Source organism: Entelurus aequoreus, linkage group LG07 (assembly GCF_033978785.1).
Source record: "Entelurus aequoreus isolate RoL-2023_Sb linkage group LG07, RoL_Eaeq_v1.1, whole genome shotgun sequence".
Taxonomy (NCBI): Eukaryota; Metazoa; Chordata; class Actinopteri; order Syngnathiformes; family Syngnathidae; genus Entelurus; species Entelurus aequoreus.
In genome coordinates, this window is record NC_084737.1 from 1,291,892 (window position 1) to 1,312,457 (window position 20,566).

At 37.7% G+C, this 20,566-nt stretch overlaps 1 long non-coding RNA gene across 1 annotated transcript in view; it reads left to right on the forward strand.

The window, feature by feature from the left end:
* LOC133653265 (uncharacterized) overlaps positions 1-20,566 on the forward strand; it is an 86,127-nt gene that overhangs the window by 35,406 nt on the left and 30,155 nt on the right. The gene's annotated exons all lie outside the window — the stretch shown is intronic.

Consider the following 20,566-nt stretch of genomic DNA (forward strand, 5'->3'; position numbering starts at 1 on the left):
TCAAATTAATGGGGTAATCGTCGCTTTATCGGTCCGAATCTCTCTCGCTGCATTGTCAACAATGGGAAAATGTGAGGAGTCCTTCCTCCGGTGACGTCACGCTACTTCCGGTACAGGCAAGGTTTTTTTTAATCAGCGACCGAAAGTTGCGACCTTTATCGTCGATGTTCTCTACTAAATCCTTTCAGCAAAAATATGGCAATATCGCGAAATGATCAAATATGACACATAGAATGGATCTGCTATCCCCGTTTAAATAAAAACATTTCATTTCAGTAGGCCTTTAAATTCATATCCAACAATTGCGACAACGGCTTTTTACTGTCAACTGAGTTTCATTTCTTAATGATTTCTCCTGGTGGTGTGCCTCCAGGTTTTTTCAATTTAAAAAAATGTGCCTTGCCTCAAACAAGGTTGAAAAACACTGAATTAGAGTACAGTGCAAAGGTTTGTTTATAACAGCAGTTAGATTTACAAGATGAAAGTAATATACCAGGGCTATTCAACTAAATTGTTTCGGGGCTCGCATTTCCAGAAAGCTAAGGACTGCTCGCTTGAATTCTTCTTCCGCTATATATTTCTGAGAACCAGCATCCTCTACAGTGGACATTGGATTTGTATCTATTTATTTTGTCAGTTAATACATTTTGTGGAGAATTTCCTTGTCCATACAACATGAGTGTTCTGCTGTGTTTTTAAAGACAGACTGCCAAAGAGCTGTGGTCGCATCCTCTTAATCAGTGGTCCCCAACCTTTTTGTAACTGCAACGCTTGAAAATGGGGGGCAGGGAGGGGGGGATGTTTTTGGTTTTTTTTATTAATTTTTTTGTCATAAAAAAATACAATAATGTGTGCTTACGGACTGTATCCTTGCAGACTGTATTGATTAGGGGTGTGGGAAAAAATCGATTCGAATTCGAATCGCGATTCTCACGTTGTGCGATTCAGAATTGATTCTCATTTTAAAAAAAATCGATTTATTATTTTTTTTTTATATATATATATATTTTTTTTAATTAATCAATCCAACAAAACAATACACAGCAATACCATAACAATGCAATCCAATTCCAAAAACAAACCCGACCCAGCAACACTCAGAAGTGCAATAAACAGAGCAATTGAGAGGAGACACAAACACGACACAGAACAAACCAAAAGTAGTGAAACGAAAATGAATATTATCAACAACAGTATCAATATTAGTTACAATTTCAACATAGCAGTGATTAAAAATCCCTCATTGACATTATCATTAGACATTTATAACAAAAGAACAATAGTGTCACAGTGGCTTACACTTGCATCGCATCTCATAAACTTGACAACACACTGTGTCCAATATTTTCACAAAGATAAAATAAGTCATATTTTTGGTTCATTTAATAGTTCAAACAAATGTACATTATTGCAAACAGTTGATAAAACATTGTCCTTTACAATTATAAAAGCTTTTTACAACAATCAACTACTCTGCTTGCATGTCAGCAGACTGGGGTAGATCCTGCTGAAATCTATGTATTCCATGAATAGAGAATCCTTTTGAATCTTGGCAAAAATCTTAGCCACACGATTATCAAATGTAATAGGAAAATGAATTCATACTGACCAAACTGGCTTCATGGAAGGTCGACAATCTTCAGACAATACAAGGAAATTGTTGAATGTTATTTACTATGCTAGAAGTCTCCCTTATCCCGCAGCAGTATGTAGTGTTGATGCGGAGAAGGCATTCCACCGCATAAACTGCTCATTTATGTTTTGCACATTACGTACATTTGGATTTGGAGGTAATTTTATACAATGGATTAAGAAGCTTTATACAAGACCCATGGCATCAGTCAAAACCAATAATCATATTTCAGAACGTGTTTTGTTAAAAAGAAGAGTAAAACAGGGATGTCCTGCATCTGGATTATTATTTAATTTGGTTATTGAAACCTTAACTGCAAAAATATGAAGTGAAAATAATATTCATGTTATAAAAATTGGCTCTCAGTATAATAAGCTATCGATGTATTGTGACGACATAATTTTCTACCTGTCACATGTTAACTCCTCTACACTATATCAATAATGTCATCACTGAATATGGCTGTTTATCAGGGTATAAAGTCAATTGGGACTAATGTGAAATATTACCACTTAATACTGCAAGAAATCACAAGTTCAGAACTCCAAAATTGGTTTTGGTTTTGAAATTGTATTGCATTATTATGGTATTGTTGTGTATTGTTTTCATTTAAAAAAAATAAAAAAATCGTTTTTGAATCGAGAATCGTGTTGAATTGAAAAAAAATCGAATTTGAATCGAATCGTGACCCCAAGAATCGATTCTGAATCGAATCGTGGGACACCCAAAGATTCCCAGTCCTAGTATTGATATATATTGATATATAATGAAGGAACCAGAATATTAATAACAGAAAGAAACAACCCTTTTGTGTGAATGAGTTTTTTTGGGTTGGTGCACTAATTGTAAGTGTATCTTGTGTTTTTAATGTTGATTTAATAGAAAAACAAATATTTGTATTTATTTATTATTTTTTTAAATTTCATTTATTGTGCGGCCTGGTACCAATCGATCCACGGACCGGTACCGGGCCGTGGCCCGGTGGTTGGGGACCACTGCTCTTAAAGGCCTACTGAAACCCACTACTACCGACCACGCAGTCTGATAGTTTATATATCAATGATGAAATCTTAACATTATAACACATGCCAATACGGCCGGGTTAACTTATAAAGTGACATTTTAAATTTGCCGCTAAACTTCCGGTTCGAAACGCCTCTGAGGATGACGTATGCGCGTGACGTAGCCCGGGGAACACGGGTATGCCTTCCACATTGAAGCCAATACGAAAAAGCTCTGTTTTCATTTCATAATTCCACAGTATTCTGGACATCTGTGTTCGTGAATCTGTTGCAATCATGTTCGTTGCATTATGGAGAAAGAAGCTGAGCAAGCAAAGAAGAAAGTTGTCGTTGCGAAATGGACGTATTTTTCGAACGAAGTCAGCAACAACAGTACACAGCCGGCGCTTCTTTGTTTACATTCCCGAAAGATGCAGTCAAGATGGAAGAACTCGGATAACAGAGACTCTAACCAGGAGGACTTTTGACTTCGATACACAGACGCCTGTAGAGAACTGGGACAACACAGACTCTTACCAGGATTACTTTGATTTGGATGACAAAGACGCAGACGTGCTACTGTGAGTATGCAGCTTTGGCTTCTAAACATTTGATCGCTTGACCGTATGTGCGCAACTTTTTTTTGCGTATGTACGTAACTTTTTAAAAATATATAAGCTTTATGAACCTTGGGTTAGGTGAACGGTCTTTTGGGCTGAGTGATTGTGTGTGTTGATCAGGTGTTTGAATTGTATTGGCGTGTTCTATGGAGCTAGGAGCTAGCATAGGAGCTAGGAGTTAGCATAACAAAGACGTAGGAGCTAGCATAGGAGCTAGCATAACAAACACGTAGGTGTTTTTATGCAGGATTAATTTGTGGCATATTAAATATAAGCCTGGTTGTGTTGTGGCTAATAGAGTATATATATGTCTTGTGTTTATTTACTGTTGTAGTCATTCCCAGCTGAATATCAGGTACCGTGAGTATGCAGCCTTGGCTGCTAAACATTTGATAGCTTGACCGTATGTGCGTGTCACGTACGTAACATTTTAAAAATATACAAGCTTTATGAACCTTGGGTTAGGTGAACGGTCTTTTGGGCTGAGTGATTGTGTGTGTTGATCAGGTGTTTGAATTGTATTGGCGTGTTCTATGGAGCTATGAGCTAGCAGAGGAGCTAGCATAACAAAAACATGTAGGTGTTTTTATGCAGGATTAATTTGTGGCATATTAAATATAAGCCTGGTTGTGTTGTGGCTAATAGAGTATATATATGTCTTGTGTTTATTTACTGTTGTAGTCATTCCCAGCTGAATATCAGGTCACCCCCGGCTCTCACATCATCTTCCCTATCTGAATAGCTTCAACTCCCCACTAGTCCTTCACTTGCACTTTACTCATCCACAAATCTTTCATCCTCGCTCAAATTAATGGGGAAATTGTCGCTTTCTCGGTCCGAATCTCTCTCACTTCATGCGGCCATCATTGTAAACAATAGGGAACTTTGCGTATATGTTCAATTGACTACGTCACGCTACTTCCGGTAGGGGCAAGCCTTTTTTTTATCAGATACCAAAAGTTGCAATCTTTATCGTCGTTGTGCTATACTAAATCCTTTCAGCAAAAATATGGCAATATCGCGAAATGATCAAGTATGACACATAGAATAGATCTGCTATCCCCGTTTAAATAAAAAAAATTCATTTCAGTAGGCCTTTAATGACAGTGTTTTTAGGAATCTTCTGCAAAAAAATCTTAATTTCTTCTAAAAAAATTTTTTAACTAAACTCCAAGCTGGCCTGGGCCAAGTCCGGCTTCTGCACTGCAAAAAGTGAAATCTAAGTGAGATGAAATATCTCAAATAAGGGTGATATTTGCTTATTTTCTGTCTGATAAGATCATTCTTCTCACTAAGCAGATTTTATGTTTGAGTGTTTTACTTGTTTTAAGTGTTTTGGTCCTAAATGATGTCAGTAAGATATTACAGCTTGTTGCTGAGATTTGATGACCTATATTGAGTAAAACATGCTTGAAACTAGAATATCAACTGTTGCAAAGCTGTGTCATCAACACCAGTGTTTCCCACACATTCATTTATTTGTGGCGGCCCGCCACAAAAGAATTACGTCCGCCACAAATTTAAAAAAAAAAAAAAATACATTTTTTTTTTTTTTTTGTGTGTCCTGTCCAGCTTTTTAGGCAAATCATATAGTTGATGTAGATGCCCATATCGGCTGTTCACATTTACTCTACAAAAGAGAAGTGTAGGATACTTCTCTTGTTGCCTTATTTGTATTTGACTTTATTAAATGTATTTATATTAGAAACACAACATGTGTATATAACAAAGGGTGTAAAGTCTGCAGGCAGTAGGAAACACATGGTTAAGTGTAGGGAGTAAAACTGATGGCAGTCTAAAGTTCAAGATTTTTGGAGCTCTTTGTTCAGTGGATCAGATGTTTGATGAAGCTCTGTGTCTATCTACCACCACTACTGTTTTCTGTTTGTTTGTTACTGACTGTGGCAGGACACCTCTGCCTCTGTTTCACTTTATGTTGCTGGTAAATAATATGGTTGTAGTAGTGGGCTAAAGTTAAATTATTTAGTATGCACTAATTAAAGGGGCAGAGCTTTGAGACATTTTAGCTTTTATATTTTATAAGATATATTTTTTATAAGAACCACATTTAATACATATATTTCAGTGAATAACTTATTGTTCAAATCTGTATATAAATATGTACATAAAGTGTTGTAATTATATTGTAAAATGGATGGATGAACAAAACTGTTATTATTAATTAGTAATTATACATTTTTTGAGCCTTTTTGCAGAAAATCAAATCATTGTAGTAAATTATGCAAATTACTCGATGATGTCATGTGACCACGCCCATAGCCACGCCCCCACCGCCACAGGTATCTTGGCAGTTTATGGGAAACACTGAACACTCAAAAGTATATAAAAGTAATAATATCTTATTTCAAACATGAACAAAAAAAATCATGACTTTGACACAATTGTGTCTCATAATTAAAACAGATGACAGCCAAATGGACTTTGCTGTTATTTTCAATGAAACAATAGAAAATACGTACTCAAATAGTAGTACAATTGTTATTAGTGAGAATATACTTATTTTAAGGTACTTTTGGGTTCATTGAGGTTAGCTAATTTTACTTGTTTTGGAAAGTTTTGACCAGCCAAATGTTCTTGTTCTATTGGCAGATAATTTTGCTTAGTTCAAATAAAATACCCCTCATTTTTGTATTTCGTTTCCTTGTTTTTGAACACTGACTTTTTGCAATGTGGGCCCCCAGTTGAATAACTCTGTATTGTACTTTTGATATAAATTGGATGTTTTTGGCTTGCAGCTTATGAAAACCTTAAATTGAAAATTTCTGAAAATATTGGGTTGTAAGAAAACTGTAAACCATGATCAATCATCAAAATGTATAACTAATCATTTATTTTTGGATGTAATGAGTTTACATCATATATTAGTTTCACATTTAAAGTTTAATTGCTGAGATGAATGGATTTGTACACCATATTCAAATATTTCACTTGTGGCTCGGGACGGCGTGACTCGGGTGGCAGGGCGGCCGTGCTAGCAAACTGAAGATTCCTGGTTCGATCCCCGGCTTCCGCTATCATGGTCACGTCCGCTGTGTCCCTTCACCCTGCCGCCATCAGTGTGTGAACGTGTGTGTGTGGAAATAGTGTCAAAGCGCTTTGAGTACATTGACGGTAGAAAAACGCTCTACAAGTATAAGTAGAGATGTCCGATAATGGCTTTTTTGCCGATATTGTCCAACTCTTAATTACCGATACCGATATCAACCGATAGCAATATATACAGTCGTGGAATGAACACATTATTATGCCTAATTTTGTTGTGACGCCCCGCTGGATGCATTTAACAATGTAACAAGGTTTTCTAAAATAAATCAATTCAAGTTATGGGAAAAAAAATGCCAACATGGCACTGCCATATTTATTATTGAAGTCACAAAGTGCATTATTTTTTTTTAACATGCCTCAAAAAAACAGAAGCTTGGAATTTGAGAGCATGAGGAGGTTGAGGTGGGCGGGGTTGGGGGGGTGCAGGCTTTGGGTAGGGGGTGGGGGGTGTATATTGTAGCGTCCCGGAAGAGTTAGTGCTGCAAGGGGTTCTGGGTATTTGTTCTGTTGTGTTTATGTTGTGTTACGGTGCGGATGTTCTCCCGAAATGTGTTTGTCATTCTTGTTTGGTGTGGGTTCACAGTGTGGCGCATATTTGTAACAGTGTTAAAGTTGTTTATACGGCTACCCTCAGTGTGACCAGTATGATTGCATTCACTTGTGTGTGTGAAAAGCAGTATGTATTATGTGATTGGACCGGCACGCAAAGGCAGTGCCTTTAAGGTTAATTGGCGCTCTGTACTTCTCCCTACGTCCGAGCGGCGTTTTAAAAAGTCATAAATTAAACTTTTTGAAACCGATACCGATAACTTTGAAACCGATACCGATAATTTCCGATATTACATTTTAAAGCATTCATCGGCCGATAATATCGGCAGCCCGATATTATCGGGCATCTCTAAGTACGACCCATAACCATATCTCGTATATATCTGTCAGGTTTGTCCCTGACAGTTTGGTTATGTTTTAGTTTTCCATCGATTCGGCCATCAATTTTAAGGCATTGTTAAGCCTCTCTGCCATCGAAATCTCTGCGGGGTTCGTGTTAGGCTGGAGTATTCTGTCACATGGTGTTGGTGACGAACCCCGAGATGCAGAGAAGGCAGGATTGGTGCGGGAAAACATGATTTAATGTCCACAATAAAGAAAAAACACAAACCAGTAACTAGGAACAGGCAAACTTGAAACAGGAACCAGAAAACAGAAAAACTGGAAATAGCTAACGGCTAACAGGATCTGGCTAACAGGAAAACACAAAACAAGAAGCTAGGAGACAGCAAACTATAAACAGCTATAGGAACCAGCCAACAGGAACAGTTTACCGCAAATAACGACATCGACGAGTATTAGGTAGTGATGACAATCACATCGACAGGTTGTATCTCTTACGACAAGTATTAGCGACAATACTCCAGCACAGACTGGATGGCAAGGCAGGTTTAAATAGTAGGTGGCTGATTGACACCAGGTGTGGCCAGGTGCCAATCAGCCGCAGCTGAGGGAACACAGCCATACTTGCCAACCCTCCCGTTTTTAGCGGGAGAATCCCGGTATTCAGCGCCTCTCCCGACAACCTCCCGGCAGAGATTTTCTCCCGACAAACTCCCGGTATTCAGCCGGAGCTGGAGGCCACGCCCCCTCCAGCTCAATGTGGACCTGAGTGGGGACAGCCTGTTCTCACGTCCGCTTTCCCACAATATGAACAGCTTGCCTGCCCAATGGCGTCATAACATCTAGGGCTTTTAGAGAGTAGAGTGGACAACTACGCACACAACAAGGAGACGAAGCAGAAGAACGAGGAAGTTACAGACATGGCGACGCCGTCGACGAGCAAGATGAAGAAACACGCTTGCAAGTTCCAAAACGAATGGAAACAAGAATTTCAGTTCATCCAGGACAGTTCGAAGGGGAAGGGGTATGTTGCTTGTACATATGTAGAACATATTTATCCATTGAACACGGTGGCCGAAATGATATACTCATCATGAACAGAGAAGTTAAACAGGACAATATTGCCATCTACTGGATAGCCACCGGAACACTGAAATTCAAGTATTTCTTTTATGTAAATAAAAAATAAAAATAAAAAAAATAAAATATATATATATGTGTATATATATATATATATATATATATATATATATATATATATATATATATATATATATATATATATATATATATATATATACATATAGCTAGAATTCACTGAAAGTCAAGTATTTCATACATATATATATATATGAAATACTCGAGTTGGTGAATTCTAGCTGTAAATAACCCCACACCCTACCCCTCACCTCCCGATATTGGAGGTCTCAAGGTTGGCAAGTCTGAACACAGCGCTCAGGGAGACAAGCAGGAAACAACCAAAATAAAAGCGCTGACAGAAAACAAAGACAAACTCAGAGGAAAAACTAAAACACAACCAAACTGTCAGGGACAAACCTGACAATATCAAAGGAGGTCCATAACGCAGACCTGCTGCCTCCGCTCAAGACAATCCCATACGGATTTCTTACGTCATCACATGTTTATTTCAGCAGTGCTGTTTTGGTGATCAAAGTTGGATTTTCGGTGCATCAGATGATTAGCTATCCAAATCCATTTATACGTTATATTACTTTTGGTTTTCATGTAAAAAATCCTCATTTTTTAAAGGTGTGGCGGATTTTATTTTGCCACGGTAAAACTCTGAAATACCTTCTTCGTCTAATAGCAAAACATAAACAACCTAACTTTGTTAATTTTTCTTGCAATCATTCTCTTTATTGAAGAATACCGAGAGCCTTTTATCGGGTGGTGGAAGCATGTCTTCATTAAAAGTGGAGCAAATAACAACGCTGCAGGAAGTTCTTGGTGTGTAACTTCTCTGCTTTTGCAAAATTGGAGAAAATAGATACACGGTAGAGGGAAAAAGTCATTACAAATGTGATCATCTCCTAGGAACTTTGCGGCGGCGAGTACAAAAACCGGAGACCGGATCTTGATGTGGCCTCGGAGGGAGAGAATGGAGGCTTAGCAAGGCGGGTCATTCCTATTCAGCATGCAGACAAGGTGTCTGTGATATCCAGGTCAGATTCTCTCCGGGGGTCTAAATTGCTCCTCTATATTTTCATAATGAGATTTTTAATTTTGATTGATGGCTCGCCTGTCAAACTAAAGTGTTCCCAAGAGGTTGAGGGCGTTGGAAAATGTAACATTCAAACTTCTAATAGACGTGCTAGGATGGACTGGATCTGGCGCCTGCTGTTGTTGAACTTTTTGTAGTTGAATATTTTGACAATCGTTTAATAACGGGACCTGTGTTTAAAGGCCTACTGAAAGCCACTACTAGCGACCACGCAGTCTGATAGTTTATATATCAATGATGAAATCTTAACATTGCAACACATGCCAATACGGCCGGGTTAACTTATAAAGTGACATTTTAAATTTCCCAGGAAACTTCCGGTTGAAGACGTCTATGTATGATGACGTATGCGCGTGACGTCAATGGTTGAACTGGAAGTATTGGGACTCATTTTATCCCAATACAAACCGCTCTGTTTTCATCGCAAAATTCCACAGTATTCTGGACATCTGTGTTGGTGAATCTTTTGCAATTTGTTTAATGAACAATGAAGACTGCAAAGAAGAAAGCTGTAGGTGGGATCGGTGTATTAGCGGCTGGCTGCAGCAACACAACCAGGAGGACTTTGAGTCGGATAGCAGACGCGCTATCCGACGCTAGCCGCCGACCGCATCGATGATCGGGTGAAGTCCTTCGTCGCGCCGTCGATCGCTGGAACGCAGGTGAGCACGGGTGTTGATGAGCAGATGAGGGCTGGCGTAGGTGGATAGCTAATGTTTTTAGCATAGCTCTGTCGAGGTCCCGCAGCTAAGTTAGCTTCAATGGCGTCGTTAGCTGCAGCATTGCTAGGCTTCGCCAGGCGGTACAGCATTAACCGTGTGGTTACAGGTCCAGAGTTTGGTAGTATGGTTGATCTTCTGTCCATCCTTCCAGTCAGGGGCTTATTTATTTTGTTTCTATCTGCATTTAAGCACGATGCTATCACGTTAGCTCCGTAGCTAAAGTGCTTCACCGATGTATGGAGATAAAAGTCACTGTGAATGTCCATTTCGCTTTTCGACTCTCATTTTCAAGAGGATATAGTATCCGAGGTGGTTTAAAATACAAATCCGTGATCCACAATAGAAAAAGGAGAAAGTGTGGAATCCAATGAGCCAGCTTGTACCTAAGTTACGGTCAGAGCGAAAAAAGATACGTCCTGCACTGCACTTTAGTCCTTCACTCTCACGTTCCTCATCCACAAATCTTTCATCCTGGCTCAAATTAATGGGGTAATCGTCGCTTTCTTGGTCCGAATCGCTCTCACTGCTGGTGTAAACAATGGGGAAATGTGTGGAGCTTTTCAACCTGCGACGTCACGCTACTTCCGGTACAGGCAAGGCTTTTTTTAATCAGCGACCAAAAGTTGAGAACTTTATCGTCAATGTTCTCTACTAAATCCTTTCAGCAAAAATATGGCAATATCGCGAAATGATCAAGTATGACACATAGAATGGATTTGCTATCCCTGTTTAAATAAAACAATTTCATTTCAGTAGGCCTTTAAGTTAAGAGTTAAGAGTTCCTGTTCTGCTCATTTCATGGGCTTTTTAAGTGATCCCATTATGGCAAAATATATATATATATATTTTTAAATGCTGCATTCCTTAATACTGTAAGTCTGCATGTTCCTCCTCTTGGCTGGCAAGCTAAATTCAGCCAACTTTGTTGTTAATGGTCAGGGTGGAATATCTGCTACCACTCCCTCAACCGGTTACATGCTGGTAGTTATCAGCAACCGTTTAGAAGACTTGAATAGTACATACGGGAAAAATGGAGGAATTTTGGAGAATCCCAGTCATGAACTGTGCTTTGTTCACAAAACAGTCTTGTTACTTACTGTACATTTTTTTTAATGCCATGTTATATTTGGTAAAATGCAATTTGTTACTAAACACTGTAATGTGCTTCTAGTGTCACCTTAGTAGTGTCATGTGACCATGTATTGCTTGCAATTGTTGAAAAATCACCCTTGTTAATTTCAGTCCTGTTACCCGAATGACATTTGGAGTAGGTCGAAATGTATTTGAACATACACTATATTGCCAAAAGTATTTGGCCACCTGCCTCGACTCACATATGAACTTGAAGTGCCATCCCATTCCTAACCCGTAGGGTTCAATAGGATGGTTTGCAGTAGAAATGCGCGGATAGGCAATTATTTCATCCGCAACCGCATCACAAAAGTCGTCATCCACCCGCCATCCACCCGAACTAACATTTTATCAAAACCACAACCGCCCGCCACCCACCCGTTGTTATATATATAATATAGACCAGGGGTCGGCAACCCGCGGCTCAGCTGCTTACTTGCCGACCCTCCCGAGAGACTTTCAGATTTCAGTGCCTCTCCCAGAAATCTCCCGGGGAAAACATTCTCAGATTTTCACCCCAACAGCAATAATTAGGGCGAAAACATTCTCAGATTTTCACCCTAACGGCAATAATAACATGTACAGACAGCGTGACAGCCCAGTCACATGTTGTGTGCGGCTTTTGCTTGCACATGTAAGTGACAACAAGGCATACTTGGTCAACAGCCATACAGGTCACACTGACGGTAGCCGTATAAAACAACTTTAACACTCTGAATATGTGCCACACTGTGAACCCACACCAAACAAGAATGACAAACACATTTCGGGAGAACATCCGCACCGTGAGACAACATAAACACAACAGAACAAATACCCAGAACACCTTGCAGCCCTAACTCTTCCTGGCTGAAATATACACCCCCGCTACCACCAAACCCCGCCCCCCCAACCCTGCGCCCCCCCTCTGTGCGTCGGTTGAGGTGGGCGGGGTTTGGTGGTAGCGGGGGTGTATAATGTAGCCCTGAAGAGTTAGGGCTGCATGAAATTCTGGGTATTTGTTCTGTTGTGTTTATGTTGTCTCACGGTGCGGATGTTCTCCCGAAATGTGTTTGTCATTCTTGTTTGGTGTGGGTTCACAGTGTGGCACATATTAAGAGTGTTAAAGTTGTTTTATACGGCCACCGTCAGTGTGACCTGTATGGCTGTTGACCAAGTATGCCTTGCAGTCACGTGTGCAAGCAGATGCTGCGTACAACATGTGACTGGGCTAGCACGCTGGCTGTACATGTTGTAGAGGGCGAAAAAGTCAGTACTAACACGGCACGCCCTTATTATTGTTGATTGGGTGAAAATCAGCAGACATTCGAGAGAATTGGTTCAACCGCCACCCGCCCGAATCTATTTAAAATCAATTTTTTTTGTCATGCAATTGCCCGACACGCGGATTATCCGCGGACTCCGGGGTTGTGTCCGCAAACCGCGCATCTCTAGTTTGCAGCTATTACAGCTTCAACTCTTCTGGGATGGCTGTCCACAAGGTTGCGGAGTGTGTTTATAGGAATTGTCCACCATTCTTCCAAAAGCGCATTGGTGAGGTCACACACTGATGTTGGTGGAGAAGGCCTGGCTCTCAAGTCTCCGTTCTAATTAATCCCAAAGGTGTTTTATCGGGTTCAGGTCAGGACTCTGTGCAGGCCAGTCAAATTCATCTACATCCGACTCTGTCATCCATGTCAACTTCTGACAAACAACCCCACAGCATAATTCCTCCGCTGACCCCTCTGTCAGTTTACGTGGCCTACCACTTTGTGGCTGAGTTGCTGTTGTTCCCAAACTCTTCCATTTTCTTATAATAAAGCCGACAGTTGACTTTGGAATATTTAGGCGCAAGGAAATTTCAGGACTGGATTTGTTGCATCCTATGACAGTTCCACGCTGGAAATCACTGAGAGCGGCCCATTCTTTCACAAATGTTTGTAGAAACAGTCTCCATGCCTAAGTGCTTGATTTGATACACCGGGCCAAGTGATTAGGACACCTGATCCTCATCATTTGGATGGGTGGCCAAATACTTTTGGCAATATCGTGTATTTAGAGTTGAAAAAAGACTAAGGTTTAAGTATATTTTAACTGTAACAAATTGCATCAATAGCTTTTTAGCACTGTCATTTAACTATCTGGGGACATTTGATTGTTATTATTAGGGCTGTGGGAAAAAATCGATTCAAATTCGAATCGCGATTCTCACGTTGTGCGATTCAGAATCGATTCTCATTTAAAAAAAATCTTTTTTTTTTTTTTTTAATATATATATATATTTTTTTATTTTTATTTTTTTAAATTTTTTTTAATTTTTTATAATTTTTTTTTTTTTTTTTTTAATTAATCAATCCAACAAAACAATACACAGCAATACCATAACAATGCAATCCAATTCCAAAAGCAAAGCCGACCCAGCAACACTCAGAAGTGCAATAAACAGAGCAATTGAGAGGAGACACAAACACCACACAGAACAAACCAAAAGTAGTGAGACAAAAATGAATATTATCAACAACAGTATCAATATTAGTTACAATTTCAACATAGCAGTGATTAAAAATCCCTCATTGACATTATCATTAGACATTTGTAGATAAAAAAAAAAAAAGAACAATAGTGTCACAGTGGCTTACACTTGCATCGCATCTCATAAGCTTGACAACACACCGTGTCCAATATTTTCACAAAGATAAAATAAGTCATATTTTTGGTTCATTTAATAGTTCAAACAAATTTACATTATTGCAATCAATTGATAAAATCCTAAAGATAAACTGACTCAATTTAAGATATTGAATAGATTGTATTTTACATCTTCTCAGCTGTTTAAAATTGGTGTAGTAGATAGCAAGTTATGTATGAAGTGTCGGGCAGCCGAGGCAACTCTTGTTCATTTATTGTGGGAATGTCAGAGGATAAAAGAGTTATGGTTGAAAACAACAAAAGAAGCAATCACAGTCCTTAATATAAATATCCCAATGACACTGCAAACTTGTATTCTTGGGGATCTCCATCAATTTAGTAACGTGTCATCAAAGAGTAAAATTGCATTTCTTTCAATATGTATAATAACAAAAAGGGTAATATTAAAAAAATGGATAGATGTTGATAGTCCGACTCATACTGACTGGTACACACAGCTATGGAGATGATATCTGTAGAACAAACTGCATTTAGTTTAGATAATAATGAGTCATATATTGGAATATGGGATCCATTATTTAAATTTGTTTTAACTATTAAATGAACCAAAATATGACTTATTATATCATTGTGAAAATATTGGACACAGTGTGTTGTCAAGCTTATGAGATGCGATGCAAGTGTAAGCCACTGTGACACTTTTGTTCATTTTTTTATTTATTAATGGTTGTAATGATAATATCAATGAGGGATTTTTAAGCGGTAGAAAATGGATGGATGGATGGATTTTTAATCACTGCTATGTTGAAATTGTTACTAATATTGATACTATTGTTGATAATATTCATTTTTGTCTCATTACTTTTAGGTTGTTCCGTGTGGTGGGTTAGGGTTAGGGTTGCTCTGTTTATTGCTATTCTGAATGTTGCTGGGTCGGGTTTGGTTTTGAAATTGTATTGCATTATTATTGTATTGTTGTATATTGTTTTCATAAAAAAAAAAAAAAAAAAAAAAAATGTTTTTTAATCGAGAACAAACAAAAATGATGGCCAAAATACAGCAAAAATGTATCGAAGGGACAACAAAGTCAGCCTTTGTCCTTTGAGGGTTGAACATTTGCATTTGCATTCAGATCACAGGCTCAAATTGCATTTAGCCAGTAAAGCTATCCACAACATTTGATTGGTTTTACTCCTAAAACTTGACTTGATATCCTGCTGATCCACAGCGCAGAGTGGTTTCTGCAGATCAAAGATGTATCATCCTTAGAATAATCTTGGTCAATGACCACATTAGCATCCCTGTCAGTAAAACTGCAGAAATCAAACTCTGCTTTGCTAGAACACAGAAGAACAAACTGTTTAAGTCCGTAGGATCAGTGTGCACATGTTCAACGCAATGCACTCTGGATAAACCTTCAACTTTAACAGCTTTCCAAAGTCCAAACTTCTAAGTGCAGCATACAGAATTTAAAAAGAAGAAAAAAAATATCAAGGTGAGAGAGATTTTGCAAAACATGTTTGAGAACGATGTCAATTTACATCAGGGTTGTCCAAACCTTTTCCACTGAAGGCCGCATACTGAAAAATCAAAGGATGCGGGGCCGTTCTGATATTTTTCATTTTCAAAACTAATACAATATTTGGATACGAGACATAATGCCTGGTTCACACCAACGGCGCTTGCCGCACTTTAAAGCAGCGAGCAAAGCGCCGTCATTTTTGTCAATTTTTCCAGGAATATCCCGATCTCCGAAGTAATGTTATGCTTTGATACGCTCTGATATAAATTAGTTGCCGCTTTGGGGGGACGAATTACCGTTCCTCACGATTTGATGCCGCTTTGATCCCGCTTTGATACGCTTTAAATCACGCTTTGATACGTTTTATTACGCTTTATTGAACTTTATTATGCTTTGGTGCGATCCTGACGCTTTAAATCAGGCTTTGACACGATTATCAAGCTGTGTTGTGCATTGTAATTAATGTGTCATGAACATTATGAACATTAATTTGTAATAATGACTTTGAAATGTGATGTAATTATGTGCAATTTGGAAGATGCTGTGATTATTATTTTGTGAATTTGATGACTAAATTGCGTGCGCACACATAATATAATAAAAAAGAGAAATATGATAAACAAATAAGTAAAAAAAAAAGTGAAAAACTCAGTATACTAAGTTTTCCCCACATTTTTTTAGATTGATCTATTTATTTGATTTCTCTTTTTGTTTTATTATATACAAGATAAAACACATAATGTAATAAAAAAAGAGAAATATGATAAACAAATAAGTAAAACAAATTTGAAAAACTCAGTATACTGTTTTCCACACATTTTTTATATTCATTTATTTTTTCAATTTCTCTTTTTTTTCTTCGTTATATTATGTTTATTATTTATTATTTATTATGTTTTATATCTTCATTTCTTTTATTTCTTTGTCATCTTAATAAATATCTATCTTTCATTTCTTATGCTAGTTGACAATAATAAAAGGCATTTCTTTTATTTTTTATATTCATTTATTTTTTCAATTTCTCTTTTTTTTCCGTTATATTATGTGTAGTATTTATTATTATTTTTTATATTCATTTATTTTTTCAATTTCTCTTTTTTTCCCCGTTATATTATGTTTATTATTTATTATGTTTTATATTCATTTATTTTTTCAATTTCTCTTTTTTTTTCTCGTTATATTATGTTTATTATTTATTATGTTTTGTATTCATTTGTTTTTTCAATTTCTCTTTTTTTTTCATTATATTATGTTTATCATTTATTATTTATTATGTTTTATATTCATTTGTTTTTTCAATTTCTCTTTTTTTTCGTTATATTATGTTTATTATTTATTATGTTTTATATTCATTTATTTTTTTAATTTCTCTTCTTTTTTCGTTATTATGTTTATTATTTATTATGTTTTATATTCATTTATTTTTTCAATTTCTCTTCTTTTTTCGTTATATTATGTTTATTATTTATTATGTTTTATATTCATTTGTTTTTTCAATTTCTCTTTTTTTTCGTTATATTTATTATTTATTATGTTTTATATTCATTTATTTTTTCAATTTCTCTTCTTTTTTCGTTATATTATGTTTATTATTTATTATTTATTATGTTGTATATTCATTTATTTTTTCAATTTCTCTTTTTTTTTCGTTATATTATGTTTATTATTTGTTATTTATTATGTTTTATATCTTCATTTCTTTTATTTCTTTGTCATCTTAATAAATATCTCTTTCATTTCTTATGCTAGTTGACAATAATAAAAGGCATTTCTTTTATTTATTATATTCAATGTCACTAGTCAATATCACAGTCACTTCCTATTTGTAGTTGTAGACTGGGGTCCGCGCTTTGAACCAAGATCTGTTAAGCTTTCCTACGCTTTGAGTCAAGCTTTGCTGAGCTTTGTCAGGCTTTGATACGCTCTCGGCGCTTTATTCCATCCTTGACAGAGCGCGGAATTTTTTAAAACCGTTTAAAAAAATTTGGCGAACTTGCCGCATGTCCCGCTTCACTACAAGCTTTCCCACCATCCATTACGACCCTCACGCTTTAATCAGGCTTTGTTACGCTTTAACGCCGCTTTGCATGCCGCTTTAAAGCGCCGTCAAAGCGCCGTTGCTGTGAACCTATCATAAGAGTAAAAAATAAATATGTCCCACTTCAGCTTTGGAATTCTTAATAGTGGTCCTTTTTTTCCCTCATGAAACCCACTCTCTTTGTAAAGTTTTTAAACATGTTATGTAGCTGGATCCCGGAGATGATTAGCTTAGCTTAGCTAGCACGTCTTTCGGAAAAAGAATGAAAAAACCCGCTTTTAATGTGTTTTACATTTCCTAATGCTAATTTACAAGTACTGTAATCGTTTAATGTTGGATTCCCAATGTTATTTCAACATTCAAAATGCAATTAGCAGCATTATGTTTGTTTAGCCTAGCTTAGCATTAGCTGTCAGACAAGTACAGTGGAACCTTCAAAGTCATAAACACCTGGGTTCAACCAAAAACGTAGTGACACAAATCCCATAGGGGTGATGGAAGGATGGGCAGCGCCTGAGAGCTGCGGCCAGCCACCATGCCCCCCTCTCCCCTCTGTTGCTAGATATCTCGAGATGTACGTTGTAATATGTATATGTGCTTTGCTATGGAGGTTTTTTCCCACTCCGGACTGGGACCCCTTGGGAGCCCTTTACCTTTTTCCCATCTTTTACGGGGCGCCTTGTGGCGACCCATCAGCATTCCTGTTCCGTAACCCTGTACACTGTTTGTTTGTCTCATCTTGAACGGGTTTGTGCTGAAAACAAAGTTTCGTTGTACTTGTGCAATGAAAATAAAGACCTATCCTATACTATAAATATGTCTCTAAAGTTACCCAAAATGATCATCATCAAATGGTTAACTGTGTATGTTGCTTAGTTTCTCAAAGGAAAAGGTCTGAGTAGTCTTCATCAGTTGGTCAGATCTAGTCTAGCGGCCGGTGCCAAAACCCCAAATGTTTATACTCCAAAAAATCTTAGATCGGACCAATCCGAGTTTATGAGCACGAACTGGTGAAGACTACTTGGATGAGAGACCAAACGTATTCCAAGACAAACCAAACAGTCCAGTTGCAACTGATTGAACGCCCTGAGATGACATAACCTGGATGAGTGAGAAGGTTCATAGATAAAGGCAAAGATGTTCAGAGTATAAAATGTGTCTTGTGCTAATATTTTGCACATCTGGAATTCATTCGCTTGACATGATATCTAATGGGAATATCTTCGGTTTTCGTGCGACTTGATCTTGGTCTGACATTTTGGAACAGATAACAGAAACCGAGATACCTCCGTGTTATCAAAGTTCAAATTCAAAGCCAGGATATTTCGATAATTACAGAACTTCTTATGTTTAATTATGCTTTTGAGGACTAATGTGTGAATGTTATTAGAAAACCGGACTATAATTATGCATTGATAGCAATAGGCCTGGTTTCCTCCCATCGACCTACATGCCTTGACAGTATTGGGTCTTGAAAGACGTAACTTTGGTACTTTTAATAAAAATAGTTTGAAAAAGACCTGCCGCCGATTTATAGGCCAGCACTTTGCTTCAAGGTGCCTGACAACTAAAATAAGAAACGAGTCAACTGCAGTATTTCTCATTTTCTTCAAATTCATTGAAAGAACTGTGCCTTCGATCAATTGGAACATTACGAGAAGATCTCCATTCATTTCAAAGCTCATGGGACATGTTTGTTGATGCAGTCTGGTCTTGTGCTCTACTTTGCAAAACAATCACTTACAGGATTTACATTGGTCTGCTAGAAACCAGGATTACACTTTCTTGCCAAAAGAAAAAAAAGGTCTTCTGCCATAACCTGACCGCGTTCTCCGTAGAATTGAGTAGAAAACGGTACAGAAATGTGAAGCCCCGTACAATGTTTGAACTAAAAGAAGTGCCTTTTAAGCCACAAACATGCTCTACTAAAAACACTATCTAGGTATTAAAAAGTATAATCACAGCGCATTAGTCTTTGTATGAAATCCTACTCAATTCTACAGAGAACTTAAGTCAAACAGGTGCATACTGGAAACTGCTTTCTTTTTAACCCTCATAAAAACCACAAATTGAAGTAAGAGAAAAGGCCTGCAACATGTCAAACAAAAACAGCAAAAGTACATGTCAGAATCTTTTCACAAAGCACATTCACATTTCAAGAGTGGAACCAAATAATTAGTTTCAACTGCAGATTGGAGTATAAATCAAATATTTCTTGATCTAAAACAGATCCTGGTGTTGGGTTGAGAACAATGAAACCTTACAAAAGCGCCGTGTTCCCCGTCGAGTGGCACGGTTCACTTTGTAAGAACTGAACCAAGCAAGACCAGGAAGTTATGTAGGGGGGAGAGACAGGAAGCAATCCAGATCAGTGGTTCTCTACTGGTTTAGGGACTCACCATCACTCCCTATTGACCTAAAGACAGTGTACTATTGTTGTGCTGGCAGAGGCTTTTCTTTTATGCATCTTAACAGCTGTTGTTAGCGCCACAATATAGTCAACCCGTTATTGTCGGGAGTAGGGATAAACACTTTTGGTCCTGCACCAGGCTCTCAGACGCTCTCAGCATGAACCGATAAAGCCTCTCGGATGGGTGACACAAGTAAAACAATCAGAAGAGTCCAGTTGGGATGGAAACAATGCCCTGAGAATACAACCACCTGATCACAGGCATCTTTCAAGAATCTATTTCTCAATCATTTTGATGATTGTAGTTTAAAGCCTAAAGAAAACTTTAACTCACTATCTTGTGAACTGTAAACTGCTGTACTGGATTCATGCTCCCATCAAATAATTAATTGGTCTTTGTCCTGACTGAACTGAAATCAGATGACTTGAGTACGATATTTGAGTTTACTGAGACGTGCTCCCAAACAAATGGATGACAACGGTGAATCGGGTTCCACCATTTCCTTCAGACGTCGCTTCCCTGCCTAGCAAAGACCTGCTGCCAATTGAAACTGTCTTGAGAATCACTTCCTGTCCCGTTTACTGCAAATGGTGTCGATAGCGAACACACCCTAGGTACCAAAGTTCTATTTAACCTACAGTGTTAATATAGACCAGGGGTC